The sequence below is a fragment of the Tympanuchus pallidicinctus genome, unplaced genomic scaffold (assembly GCF_026119805.1).
Source record: "Tympanuchus pallidicinctus isolate F22 unplaced genomic scaffold, pur_lepc_1.0 scaffold3, whole genome shotgun sequence".
Lineage (NCBI taxonomy): Eukaryota > Metazoa > Chordata > Aves > Galliformes > Phasianidae > Tympanuchus > Tympanuchus pallidicinctus.
In genome coordinates, this window is record NW_026294747.1 from 4,482,161 (window position 1) to 4,495,354 (window position 13,194).

The 13,194-nt window shown below is 37.0% G+C and overlaps 1 long non-coding RNA gene across 1 annotated transcript; it reads left to right on the top strand.

The window, feature by feature from the left end:
• On the top strand, nucleotides 1–11,501 carry LOC128086123 (uncharacterized). The gene is made up of 3 exons (XR_008209244.1): nucleotides 1–112; nucleotides 9,105–9,251; nucleotides 10,247–11,501. It is a non-coding gene; the product is annotated as an uncharacterized LOC128086123 (long non-coding RNA).
• Nucleotides 11,502–13,194: the final 1,693 nt, after the last annotated feature.

A 13,194-nucleotide genomic window follows, 5' to 3' on the forward strand; every position in this document is an offset into this window, starting at 1 on the left:
ACAATGAAGATCTGAATTTTTTTTCTGCAGGCAGCCACGTATTTTCAAGACGTTTCAAGTTCGTATTCCCGTATTTTCTTGCAGTCATTGCAGATGAGCAGATAATATCCAGGTAAGCGATCTGGAGCTTGATGAAATCTTGTGAGAATGATGTGTTCTATTTACAAATAAAGAATAACATTTCAGACTTCTCCTTCAATCTTCTGAATGTCTTGAAAAAATCCAGGTCAAGAGTGAGCTGAAAAACATGACAAATAGAAAACTGGAAAGAATCATGAGTTTATCTGGGTTACAAAAGAAAATACTGTGTTAGGTGCTTGCAAACATGCAAGAAGGTGCAGACCCTCTAATAATAGTGTTACTAAGGACAAACATTTGTTGTAGTGTATACAAAGTCTGTCACTATTTGAGATACTAATTATGGCCCAGAAATCACATCGTTCAAATGAGAATTTATAGATAGCAAGCCTTATCAAAGATTAGCTCACTTTGTACTCAGTTGTTTTTACATGAAGTTTCTTCAAGTACTCCTTTAATATAGTCCTACATTTAGTCTTTTATATATACTGTGCTATGAATGAATCATATTTTCTTTACTTAATCTTTCCTTTTCACTAAATTATTAGCTTGATATTAACAGCTGTCAATGTCAAATTCTTGAATTATTATATTTCTTTTACTGAACTTGAGAGACATTTTAAATACTGTTTATTTGCATTCTGTGTATGTTTTAAGTTCTTCCATACTGACCAGTAATTTTCTGAAAACTGATTTTTCTTCTTAACACATCCTGGAATACCAGTACTGACATAAAAGTCTTACTGCAATTCTCATACTGTTGTTTATAAGGAAGTCTAGCCCATTATATGTGTTGAGCATCAGTCACTTTTCTGCTTTTTACTGCATTCTTTTCTGTGATTGGATTGGCAATGTAGTCTAAGATAAAATGCCATATTAAGATTCAGTCTTGGTGCTTAATGGTTACTTGCTTATGTTTATTTGTTTCTCTGTGTGAGATACAAAAGAAGATAAAATTGTTAGCTTCACAGATCATCACCCTAGACTTTTCTGCTACCATCTTCAATGGAGAAGAACGTTATTGCTAACTGCAGAGGTTGTTTCAATGAAGAGGATTATACTGGTTCAGTGTGTCCTTTGGATCTTCCTTGCTGACGTGCAAGGAATACATGCATATTTCTTCTCTGTACCAAACTGCACAGATATCTTTATTTTCCTGTTAAACTATTTACTTCTCTGCTTATACTTTTCTGAAATATATTCCCAGACTGCTTCTCTCCCTCCACCTGAAATTCAAACTCATCTCAGTTTTCTAGGCTTTTAGTAAAAGGCCAACATCTGCACTTTTGTGTATCACATTGTCATTTTTATTATGAATTTTTAACTACGGTACTAATAAATCAGAATTTGATTAGCTTTGCAACATGTAGACAATACCGAATACTGAGTAACAAAGGACTTAATCCTGTATTTCTGCCCTCATTTTCTCATACTTTAAGTTTTATTTTATGATATTCCTATCTGTTGGCATAGTCAAGTGAAGGTGAGAATAAACCAATGCTATCCATCGCTCTTCACCACTTGCCATATTAAAATGGCCATCCTCGTCCTTATGGATTCCTGACCCTGAAGTGATGTTTTTTGTGGTAACCACCCCTATGTTAAAAACAGGCTTTAGCCAGGTAACTTTCTTCCTCTTGATTCCTTTCTCTCTTCTTACTGTTCACTACCAAATTCTATTTTCTTGACTGGTTTTCAGTATTTAAGAACAGAAAAACATAAAGATTAAAAAAAAAAAAAAAAAAAAAAAGCCAAATCCATAACTTACACTATACTACTGCAAATATAAAGAAGGGATCCTAAGCCATCATCCCTAGCATCCTTTGTGAAATCTAAGATAGGAAGAATTTAGGAAATGTCTGCATTACTGTTCTCAAGGTTAGTGCCCCTTCTCCTCTTGCGTGCACTGAGAGACTTCTTTAAAAGGAGTCTCTGGGAATCTCTAATGCAAATGTCCTGAAAAGCAGTGCAAAGGCACTGTAGAAATAATAAGAAGTAGGACATATTAATGCACTGACACAATAGTAGCATCTTGGACCTCAAAATTCTCTTTGTATCCATGAGATCCATAAACATGTGTGAGAATATTAAGCCACCTCTTCTGTGCATCTTAGAAACTTGAGCTAACTGTTCTTGTTGCATGCTAGCATCTGTGCTGTAACTATAGGAACCAACTCTATAAATAGCCCATCCCAGTTACCTTTTTCAGAACTTCAGGGATAGCTAGTCCCCAGAATAGATAAATTACATAACTCGGCTCTCTAAACATAATAATTCCCTCTGCAAACTGTTTTTTCTTTGCACCACTGTACAACTCGTGCATCCCTCTAGCTTACATTCAGTACTCGCTGGGTCAGTTGTTCAGCTGACATAACTGTACTAATTTGAGAGAGCAGTGCTAATTCTTGACATCTGAGGACTTGGAATTTTGCTGCAGATGTTTGTTAAAGTGCATTTAAAAAGAAGAGCAGATCTGTAATGCAGATTTTAAAGTTAGTTAGGGCTAAAAGGGCCTACTTCTGTACACACCAGGCTGGATGCATTTGGCTGAGTTATGTGAGGGGTGGAAATACTCCTCTGAGTCATGCACATTTTCAAGATTGTCCTTGGACTTAATTTTATATTAGAACCTAGATAAATATTTCTTTCTCTGAAAAACAATATTATTTAAGAAGTACATTAGAGAAGATCTGCTTCTGGAGTTCTAAAAGAGGATCTGTGTACCGGTCTGGTCATTTAGTGTATTGTAAGTGGAAATGTCATGTTTGGATCAAATACTAACTCTCCAAAATTTGAAGGGTCTTCTATAATGAACTTGTATCCTGAACAGATTTGCAAGCAGAATACCACAGGAGTCTTCAATACATGCAATTTTACGTACTGCTCAGCTTAAGGAGGTGGTAGCTGTAATGTACTCCATTGCTACAGTGGCTTACTGCCTGATGTAAAGAGAGGACACTGCATTGCAATGAGGAGATCTGAAGACATACATGCTCAAATATGACCTCATCACATTAAGGATATACGTAGAGGAGTAGTATCCTTCCAGTAGGGAGCAGATACTAGCAGGGAATGTTATGATTAATGCTGAAAGAGGGCTCTTGCTCGTGGTAATTTTCATACTATCTTTGAGAGAAATCACTTTATCCATTTTACAGAGGAGCAAACAGAAATCAGAAATCTGCCTAGAACTGTAACAAATACCAGTGCCAAGTTTGTCCATTGCTGCATGTAAGTGGAGATACTTTCTTATAAGAGTGGTCCATGCTATACAACATTATCATTGCAGAAACCAAAAGCTGAGCATGTTTAGTATATGAAGTCCTGCATTCCAGAGAGCAGTGCAGATCATAGGACTGTGAGTCTTACTGCTCTGTTTATGCAGTGTTTACAAGTGATTTACTTCCTGCTTCAGTAGAGCTGCAATTTCATCTTCCTTGTATTCATCATCATTGAGGTCTTACAAAATCTGCAAGGTGTTCTTTTATATTTCTTGGATATTATTAGATTTTCACTCTATTTATGTGCCCTCCATCCTTACTTTCTTTCCATCAACCATCACGACTTTATCCCTCTCTGTTGTGGGTCTCCTGAGGTTCTTATTCCTAATTTATGATCAGTCATATGGCACGTTACTTTGCATGTTTCTGAAGGAATAGGAATACACATTGTTCTGCTTAATTTATAGCTCTTGTCTCTTGAAGCATGAAACGGAAACTTTTCACAAAAATACAAATACTGAATGGAATGGTTGTAATTTTTGGGATTTCTGGGAAGCCTCCCACTGACAGCTGTTACTGCTGGTGCCAATTCCACCTCTATGTGGTAAAACACTTTTTTGTGTTATCTCACCACACAACTATGATAATACTTTGTTGCAGGCATTTACTTATTCACTAGTCCTTCTGTGACAGTGAAGCAAGTCCTTCTGAGACAGTGAAACACAGGTGTCCCTCAGCCTGCATGGCTGCATTCTATCACATCAATATTTTGTGTTGCCTAAGAAATACCTTGCTTTTCTATTTTTGAGTACAGACCAAAAAGCAATATAAAAGGCTTTTCAATTTTTTTAATGTCAGTATTGCCCATGTAACATTCTTGAAAAAGGTTTTTGGCTACTTCTGTTTCAGTGTCATTCCTGGGTCTTGCAGTCCAGCCACCTGCTCAAAGCATTGTCAACAGTGAATTCAGACCAGGTTGCTCAGGGTTTAATCCAGTTAGGTCTTGAAAATCTGCATTCACTAAGATCACAGAAACTCTCTAGGCAGCCCATTTCTTACTTGTATTACCCTTAAAAATATACATTTTTTCCTTATACCCAGTCAGAATTTCACCTTTTTCTGTTTATAACCATTATTTCTCATGCTCTCACAGTTGTAGAAAGCCTGGCTTTCTCCTTTGGGTATCCTCTTAGGTACAAACAGGCTGTTAATAGACCCTTTTAAACCTTTTCCGAGCTGAACAAGCTCAGCTCCCTCAACTTCAAAGGCTAACTTCTTCAAGCCACTGAGCCATGTGGTGGTCCTCCTTTGGATCTGATCAACCTGAACATCATTCTTGCACTATGGGCCAAAAACTGGACACGGTATCCCAGATGCAGTTGAGTTAGCATGTGCTGAGTTACAGAGGATAATTGCTTCTCTCAGTCTGCTGCCTAAGCTGCTTTTGGTATTTTATGGTATACAGCTTTTGCTGCTGCCACAGCCTTCTGCTGAATCATTTAGCTCACTGGCCACCTGGACCTTGAGGTTTCTTTTAGCAGTATTGCTCTCTAGACAGTCAGTGCAAGGGATTGATCAATCTCAAGTATAGGACTTTGTTTATCATTGCTGAATTTCATGGAGTTCCTGTGCACTCACTCTTCTAATAAGTGATAAGTAATAAGGTTCTTCTTATTGGCAAGGCTGCCTTTGAGTTACTGACTCAGCTTTCCCGGTTGGTGTCACTGACATGCTTGCAGAATTGCACATTTTGTGTGATCTTTTAGGTCACTTGTAAAATTCTGAAACAAGACAGGGCCTTAAGTAGACCCCTGAGAAATTTCACTTGTAATTGACCTCATGTTGACCATTATCCACAGATTTTTGAGCCTGATGATCCAGTTTGTTTTTCAAGAAATCTGATCTAGGCATTTCAAATGTCATTAATTTACATAGTAAGTAGTTAAATAACTAGAGAAAGAAATATATTATGTAAAATGCTAAAGGAAGTATTTAGTTTATTTAGATTAGATTTATTTAGATTTGTTTATTTAGTTTATTTAGATTAGAAGTATTTAGTGTTTATTTAGACAATAAACAAGACCTTCAGTAGAAACAGTCTCTGTTCCTGAGGACAGTGAAGCTGTTTCAATCTTTGAAAAAGGTTGCTTGGGTGATCTGGTATATTATACAATAATAAGTTCTATTAGGTATGTTAGTGGCCCTAATAATTAAAATGGAATAAGAAAGCATTGCAAGAATAACCAATATGAACAAAAAAGGTACTTCCTCCATTCTCCTTCAGAATTATCTGAATATGTTAACAAAGTAGTAGATAGATGTATGGGAACTGCTGAATCGCAGCCTGAACCTCTGATTGATCACCTGAGGCGAGCAATGAGTCAGCCATGGGAGCACAGGTGAAGGCAGTTGACCTGTGTTGCTGGAAGGAATGGACTTCTCCTAGACCCATTTAAGAGCTGACTACCAGTAGGGAATTACCTCTTTCTGGAGTTTTACAGTGAGCCTAGGATAAGGGTAAACACTCTATCTATTTATTTTATTTTATTTTATTTTTTTTTTTTTTTTTTTTTTGGTTTAGTAACCTGCTTAACTGAACTCTCTTGTTTATTTCATAATTATAACATCTGTATATTCATTGATTACACAATAGAGAAGACAAAATGGACTTTGAATATGACCTGATTTAGTAATTCCTGTATTCCTAAAAATATCACATGCCAAAAGCTGTCATCCACTTAAGCGTTGAATTCCCTCAGGGATTTTGTCCCCTCACTTTCTGTTTCCATCAAAGAAAAATAATCTAGGTACTGTAAAAGCATTTATGTGGAAGGAAAGAGTATGTATGTGTGTCTAAATGTTTTTAAATCAGTGTGTTTTACTTCTTTTGCTATCATACTTTGCCTACCATTTGGCTTTGACAAATTTTATAGGAAATTATTAACTCTTAACAGGAGGGCTCAGCAAGAACAGGCATAGCATTCAAATTCAAAAGCTTTGGATAATTTCATGCATTTGCAGCATCTCAACAACAAGTACTTCAGTGTAATTAAAGCTATGCTATTAGTCATGAACATTTGTAATCTAGGCTAGATCTGCTGAGATGGATGTATCACAAAAAGCCTTCTTTGCCAAGCATGCATTTTCTTTGCTTTGTGTTATCATTACATCTCTACAGCCCATTGATTTCTTGGGATATATCTCTTAGAACCATGAAAAAAGAAAACCAAACCAACAAAACAAACAAAACATGACGTGGGAGGAGGTGTCATCTGAACTTATTGTGCTGTCTCAATCACACATATAAGTAGGAGCAGGGCTGTTAATACTTTTCTGGTGGTTCGGTCACAGACTGTAACACATCTGATGTTCCTGTTTTCTGACTTCTGTTGTCAGAAGAGTTCTGACAACAATTTCAAGAATTCAGTGGCTTCCTTCATTGTAAATTAGGTCGACCAAATTTTTCTAAGTGGCTCTCGTAAATAGACCGTCAGGTTTTCTTAATACTATTTATACTGTTTCTCAAGCACTGAGTCTTGTGCAAGTTTCCTCAGAAAGCCCTGCTACCAATAATTACAGCGATGTACTTGCTGAGGAAATGAGGGGGAAAAAAAGGTACACTCGGGGAAGACTCTTCTCTTCCTTGCATAGGGTGGCGTCTGTTCAAACGCTTGGTGTGGGCACGGTGCTGTGTGTACTCAATCTGTTAGCAAACCTGCCCTCTCGTGGAGAGAAGGAGAAAGCTTTCTTGGAGGAGGAGAAAGGAAAAAAAAAACAAAAACAAAACAAACAAACAAAAAAACGTGGCTGAATGATCAGCAGTACAGTGAATGTGTTTGGTCTTAATGTTGAAACCAAAAATATGTGCTGGTTCAGTCATGTAATTGCGAACGAAGTCCTTGATGTGTGTGAGAAGAAAGGAGATAAACAAAATACCTCCTCCAGAGAAAATTATCTGAACAATTCACTAAGCAAACAATACTAAGTGTGACAGAACTCTCTCATGGCTGCTCCTGTATTAACAGAAAGAAATGGGGCCAAGTTAACCCTGGAGTAATTCTGATGAAATCAGCATACTTCTAGTTATAGAAAGGGTGAATCTGGGAAGTGGCGTAGCTGATTTCTGTCATTTTAAGAGCTGGGAGATGAACTCTGACAAGTCTAGAGAGAATGCTTTAGGATGTCACCACTTACCTGTTCTGTCCTTGTCCCAGCTGGGTGTCTCTCTCACACACACTGAGCTTCATGAATCAGGAATACAGACGTTTGTAATCAGCTGCAGAGCATCAAATCTGTAGACGGAATAAATCAGCATACGACAGGCCGATGCTGCATACACAGAACTTGTAGATATTTGAGATAAAGAAGGTATAAGTAACAAATAGATGTAGTAATATCTATTCCTACAATAATTTATTCATCCAGTAGCACTTATATTAGTGTTACAAGACAGTATTACAGTCTTCACCTCCAAAGTCAAGTACCTCCAAATATCACCTTCTTATGAGAACAGACTATATCTATTAAGCTGTTCCTTATTCTTAATAATCATATGGTTTCATGGAAATTAAATTTTAGATACTTTAAAACATGTAATCAAGAACTTCTTGAAAATGCTTGTGTTTCACCTTGTTCAGACTTGGTTCTTTCATGGGTTCCAACGCGTAAGAATTAAGAACCATTGATTGATGCTAATGTAATTTTCCTGTTTAGTTCCTCTAGTGCTAAAGCAAACAAACAATAATAACCAAATACCCCAAGAGTTCCATATTTTTAACAAGAATAAAATTTTAATTTTATATCTCTTACATTGGTTTCCCTGAGAAGATCTACATATATCCTCCAGAATATAGCATCTGCTCCTTAGAATATCGGTTGTTTCAGTTATCTTCTGATATTATTAGACCTGTAATTATACTTCAGGAATGTTTTAACTGCCATCCCAGAAAATCCTTCCCTCTCCTCCAGCTTTCAAAACTAACTTTGTCATCTGTTAGACATGGAAGGAGTGGCCTCAGCTCTGTTTTGTGACGTTCTGACAAGTTAGCACTGTGCCTCTGACAGTTCAGGTACTCGCTCTGACAAAGAAGGGAGGAGCATTGCAAACTGTAAAAGGTAACTCCCAGTGCCTCCTCCGTCTCTGAAGGTGAAATTACAAAAACATTATATCTCTGTGGAAAGGGTGTTCAGATAAGTGGTGTGGTTTTTTGGGGTGTTTTTTTTTTTTTTTTTTTTTTTTTTTTTTTTAGAGGTTTCATGTAGTTTATCAGGAAGCTAAATGCCATCAATCTGTACAGAACATGTGCTATGTTTGATGCAGTAGAGGTGCTGTTTGTAGACTGCATCAATTCCAGACACAAAACTAAAAGAAAAAACATTTTATGTCTACTCAGATTTTATTCTCCTTAGTAGGAAGTTCTTTACAGAGAGAGTGGTGAGGTGCTGGAACAGCTGCCCAGAGAGGTTGTGGTTGCCCCATCCCTGGAGGTGTTCAATTGTATGGGGCCATGTGCAGCCTGGTCTAGTATTGCATGGGGAGGTTGGTGGCCCTGCATGTGGCAGGGGCTTGGAGACTCATGATCCTTGATGTCCCTTCCAACCCTGGCCGTTCTGTGATTCTGCGAAGTGCTAAAAGTACAAAGTAAAGTGTATTTTAATGGTAGAATTAAGAACTTACATATCCTGGGAAACTTCATGATGACAAAAAAAGGAAAGAGTGACACCCCAGAGAAGAAAGTAGGAGATTACAGATATATATATATATATATATATTTTCACTGAATGTTTATTAAAATGTTCTTTCAGCTCCTGTTTAACCTCTGCAACTAGTGCACCAGGTGAGGGAAATAGCTGTTTGAGATTTGTCATCCCTCTTCCTGTTTGTACTATGCACGGCCAAGTAAAGGGAACACACCTATCTCCTGGAAGAAGTTGAACAAGACCTGACAAGTGGTAAAATCAAGTGAGGGGTGGGAAAGAGGGAGGTGGAGAAAAGAACTCCTTCACTTGAGAACAAAAAGGCCTTTTGTTTTTTCTTTAGCCAATGTGAGGAAACAAAAAAGCATAATTACAGTTTTTCTGGTCACTTTTAAATATTTCTTATAGCAATTTGCCCTTAAGTAAAGTAGTAAAAGTTAAAAAGTATGGAAAAATGTAGAAGAATGGAGCTGCAGGAAGAGCGAGAAGTGGACTGTTGAAAGGGCTCTGGAATAGAGAACTGGAAAGAAGAATTCTCATAGCCATTGAGAATTGCTGTAAATATCATTGGGACTCTGCAGATTTTTATAAAGTGGACTGCATTGCCATAAAATCTTCGTGTAGGGCATGTTTGCAGAGCTAGGTGAAGATTCACATGCAATGTGGATGGGCATGTTTAGGCTATTTGTAATCCAGCTGCTTAATATAACAAGCATAATGAATGCCTGATGGCACAAGTTTTACTGTAGCATAGTGGCCCCAAAACAATCTGTTTGAAGATGTTCTTACCAACGCTAGTGCAAGTTGAGCTATCTGTAATATAGTTGGTGTGAGTAAACCTATCAGAATAAAATAACACTTTCACTGGGTAGATAGGCATAGATTAACTTGTTAATTGCAAACACTTGTACAAGAATGTTTTTTGTTTTGTTTTGTTTTAGAGTATTTGTTAATTTGGAAATGTTTTTTAAATGCATATTATATATGACTCTAAAAGCACCTAGAGTAGGATTCTGAAAGAAAGAAGTAATTACCTCAGGAACTGGTATAGTTACACTAAAACTAAATATTAACTAACAGCTATTTCATGAGGATTGTTTCATGTGTTTTAATTATATTTTAGCTTTATGCACATCTTCCAAGACAAGAGCACCTTTGTGAAAGCAGAATCTAGCAAACCTAGGATGCAGAACTGAATTCAAATGTTTTTTTTTTGTTTTTTTTTGTTTTTTTTTTTTTTTGCATGACAGAGAAATAGTTATACTCTGTGATACCACACAGCCCATTCTAAGGGATGAATCCATAACAGCAGTGCATTCTTTGGAATTATTTCTGTATCATGTGGATGCATCTGAGAGAGTTGTGAAGACAGTTGGCTCAGTGTCTATCAAGAAAGACAGAAGCACATATATATTATTTTCCACACTTCTACATATTGTAGCATCTTGTGTTTGTTTCTTAGGCAGGTTGCCTAAGATGTCTCTCAGTGAAAAATCAAAATCCCCTTTGGAGTCATAAACATCTCCAGTCTTCCCAAATACTAAGTTTGTGACACAGGATGCTTGCATTACTTCCAATTAATTTCAGTTTAGTTGCGAGGCGCTCCACAATTTCAGTGGGATTACAACTGATTTGCCCAGGCAAGAGAGCTATCAAACCTTCTAATTCCTAGCAACTCCCATTATCCCCTATCAGATCTTAACCATAAATAAATAAATACAACCCCACAAATGGTTACAATGGAAGTGAGTAGATTTTATTAAATGTGAAGTGATACCTAAATGTACTCAGATGGATGCTGATACTCCCGTATGGATTGTTGCTTAATGAAATCTTGGTGTTAACAGCTCTTTTGGACAAGTATCATGTTTTCAGCATACAGAGCTACTGTAAGCATTCTTCTGGAAAACAACAAGAAAGATTGCATCATTCTTCAGCCATGGCTGTTATTTAATGACTACACATTTTTGACAGTTTATTTTTCTGATCCTATTTTTCGCGAAAGTTGCTCAGATTTCACACCTGTTTATTCAATTTCAATAACTATAGGAGAAAAACGCTGTAATCTACAGAAATCTGAAATTATTTTTTCAAAGAGTTCTTGAACTAAATTCAGAAGGAGATTGTCAATTCATTGAATCTTGCGTGTGCTCTGCATTGTGCAGGGTGTGTGACTTGCCTCCAGATGGTGCTCTCACATTGACATTTTAGAGTTCTGTTAGTGTTACAGTTTTCATTATTCTCTCAAAATCAGCATTAGCTCTCAGATTAGCAAGAAAATAATTTGGTAGAATGCGTGCCAATGTACCATATGTTCATTACAGATAACTGATATTCCCTAGATTTTATTAGGAAACTACTTTTAGTTCTAGGAAAAAATTTTACTGAAACTGTGTAATATTTTAATACAAAGGTGGGAATTCCGTGAACCTTTAAACCGTGTAATGAGCATTATTTAAGCAATATCTTCATGGTTGAGTAATATCAGCTCCAGCGAGGTAATAAGCCAGCATTATAAACTAAAGTACAAGACAAAAGTACTAATTATTTTCCTCAAAACCTTGAAAATTGTGCTGCAACTTTGTCCGAAGGGCCTTCACTTGAGAAGCCCTTTTTCTTGTGGGGAAGTAGAAGAACCAGATACCATCACAGAAATACCAGACATCCCATTCTTGCTCTCGTGCTGGAATTGTGTCTTCAAGATTTCTACCACTACTGGGTATGCAAATGTGGTCTGTGAGTGTTGCAAACCAGTTCAGGACCCAGGGGTCACAACTCTGGCATTTTAGAGAGAAGACAATACTTTTTTTCCAGTGAATTCCAGTGTTGATTGCATGGTTTGTGTGGGTCTGTATCAGCATATTTCTGCTCAGCATTCTCCTTCACACTGGTACAAATATCACAGCAGAAGATAGAGCTGATTCACGTGTCAGTGATTTTGGACAATCTACATTGTCTTTGTGCAGGAAGCAAGTTTTTATATAGCTTGTAAATACTGTAGATTCTTCTTTTGTGTTCGTTTTCAACCCGCATCTCATTTTACTCTTGCATTTTTCTTCCCAGATGTCTCTAAATGAGGTAGAGTTCACCAGTAAGAGACTCTCTTGGTCATGATATTCTTTTCCTGTTTCTTCTGCCACAGGCAGCTCTGACACACAGGAATATTTTGATTAAGAAGAAAGTAAAGGAAGATTCCAGAGACCAGGACTGTCCTACTGGTAAATCTGAAGCTTAGGTTTACTCTTAAGAAGTGAGTAGCTTTATCTAGTTTTCGTAATAAGGTTCATCCTAAATTCTGTTTTTCTGTTCTTTCTCCTGTATTATGACAACTATATGGGATCCCTTGTCCCTTTCTGGGTGCGCACTGGCGTAAAACTTATTGCAACATACCATTCTTTATTCTTTCCCTTCCTTTTCTTGAGATGAAGCCTCTGCTCCTACAGGCTCTTCCAGTTCAAGGTAAAGTAGTTTACCTAGTTGTTCGTGATGAAGATCAAGATGTCAGATTCTTTTTTGGCAGAGTCAATATTTCCACACTTTCACACTAAGCCCAGTTAGAGAAGAAAAGAAAGCTGAAACTTGAAGATTGCAACATGAGAAATTCTAGAGAACTCTGTAGGAAGTATTGTTTCATGACCAGAATGACCTCAACAGCTTCTTTTTTTAGCTTTAGTGTGACAGTCCTTCTGAATAAAAGTACACAGAGACAGTACTTAAGAATATGTGCTTACTGTGGTTCCAATATCGGATATTTTCCTGCAAAATCTAGTCTTAGGAGTAACTTTGGTTCTCTGGGATCTACCATTAACCACTTTAAAACAGATTTTCCTTGCTCTAAGTTTTTCTGCCTGCACTAATTTAAAACACTGAATCGTTTATACATACCAAAATGGGAAAGCATTTCCAAAAAAGTCCCCCAAAAAGTTAGTGCTGCATTAAAAAGCATATGCTTCTTGTGAGTGTGTTCAACATCTCCTTACCTCAACATACACAAATCTTTTTCAGCCAGACACTTTTGCACACAACTTGGTTGACTATGCTCCAGTATTAATATTTGCTCCATTAGTAGCTTTAACATTAGAGGAGTTGTTACACTGATTGCTGTGTTCTAAGAGAAAATACAAATGGAAGGTACACATTTAGTGGAGTATTTCCAGCTTTCATAGTTTTGTCTGTAGAATTACAGATTCAATTAACC